A 2080-nucleotide genomic window follows, 5' to 3' on the forward strand; every position below is an offset into this window, starting at 1 on the left:
ATCGTGTACTTCGTTCAATTTATTGCTGATTTAAACTGTGCACTTTCGACGTTTTCCGTAATGGCGATTTTTCTCTTGTTGATGTTGACAAAATGACACCTTGTACCAACAGCATGTCATCATCATCAACTTGAAAATTCGTCCTTTTCGGTGTAGCACTCCTCAAGCGACAGAGGTATTGACAATATAATTTCTCAACAATCTTTCATATTCAAGTTAATTTTTTTTATTGCTTTTGATAAACCGATAATTTCCTTTGAAACTAAACTCCAAAATAAACTTGTCTGATCATCGTGGTTTTCAATCGCAGAACAACGAAATGCAAGCAAGAATGCAAGTCAATACGTTGTTTCATTTAAATGTTAAACTAAATTGGTACCTAAATTTCTTATACCGTTCATTAAATCCAACGATCAGCTTCATATATAGTAATACCAACAAGCTGACCTTCAACATATCGATGTTGAACTGCTAACAACCGCGAAAATGTGTTCCCAAACTGTTGGCCGACTCCCAGCGTGGGCTGATCACTGATAGGTTGCGAAAGAAGAACCTTAATTCATACTTTTGTCCCTGATTTGTCACACTAATCTATAACAAAAATTTAATGAATTAGACCATTCAAAACTCTCGAACCAATAAAGACACAAACGTTGGAATAGTTTAGGTACAGCGTGGAAATATATGAGGAAGTCCGACGCTAACGATTTAAAATTATTAATTCTTCCATCAACAATTTGATTATTAATAATAACGAACAGATTAGAATCAACAGAAAGGTAAATTTGCAGTTAAAGGAAGCTATCTTCAAAACCCAAAAGGCCATCAGGTTGTTTAATTCAGGTTCCATTGAAATGTATTGCACTAGAATATTGTTCCACTTGAACTACTTAATCGAAAAACTAAATCAGATTATAGAAACTAAATCAGATTATATCACTTTGGCAAAGTTAGGATTGTTGAATGAAAAGGTCCTTAGTCAACATCAGGAAATTGAAATTTTGATTACGGATTTAAACAAACAAAATGTAACGGTTAACACAGTTTTAGAAGCTATATCCTACACCACAACATCAATAGTCTCAAACAAACTAGAAATTGCACTCATCATCAAGTTGCCGAAACTGGACCAGAGGATCTTCAACAAGGTGCACATATATCACATTGTGCAACACCGGAAGCAAATTCATGTACCCCACCCACTCTATCTCATTCACGAAAAGGAGGTTTACCAGGTAAAATCTATTGAACCAACTATATATACGACCAAAGCGAAGTTTATCCAGATAATTCTACATGCCTACCACGTTTACTAAGAGGCAATCCCACAACTTGTAATTTTACGGTGAATCCACTCATCGAACAAGTCATCTATCATGATGATCAACACCTGCTAATCAATTCAGCAGCAAATTTTACATTATCATCAAATTGTGGAATTACCGACAGAAATCTGTCTTGATCATTCGTTATCTACTTTGATAACTGTTATCTAAGCATCAACGATGTTGCATACCACAAGAGAACACATAATCTGCCGGACAATTCTATGCGACTACCATTGGACGGCATTGAAGTAAGTAAACACAGAGAAGTTCTCAACATCAGTTGGAACATCTTCACAAGTTGCATATGGAAACCAGAAAGGAACTGGACATCATTCGCTTATCGGCCAAAAGTTTAAGTTGGCCACATTGGACAGTACTAGGAGGAATTTCATTCTCTTCGCTCATAATTGATTTGATTATTCTCAGCTGTTTCAGGAGACGATCCTTTAAGATTGAGTTCAACGGAGAAATCTAGGAACATTTCAAATGTAACGAACAGTCTGTCGTGACCGTAGGTCATTCGTTTCTGCCGAGTCAAGTCAACGCTCCGACGAATAGAGGCGGCGCCACCCGCTTACTCATCGTCGGAGCGAGACGTTCCTGTGTGATGACGCCGGGACTGCATCTGCCGTGAGTATGGCCTCCAGCTGCTGCACATCGCCGATGGACAGAGGGCGGTGCCAGTAGTAGTAAAATTCTTCTTTATTTAAAACATGTTTTGTTCTACAATCATTTTTATATATGTATACAGT

At 37.5% G+C, this 2080-nt stretch overlaps 1 pseudogene; it reads left to right on the top strand.

Moving 5' to 3' along the window:
- The window catches only part of LOC134210094 (uncharacterized), a 2658-nt pseudogene extending 855 nt beyond the window's left edge, over positions 1–1803 (top strand).
- Positions 1804–2080: the final 277 nt, after the last annotated feature.

Source organism: Armigeres subalbatus, chromosome 2, assembly GCF_024139115.2.
Source record: "Armigeres subalbatus isolate Guangzhou_Male chromosome 2, GZ_Asu_2, whole genome shotgun sequence".
NCBI classification, from domain to species: Eukaryota; Metazoa; Arthropoda; class Insecta; order Diptera; family Culicidae; genus Armigeres; species Armigeres subalbatus.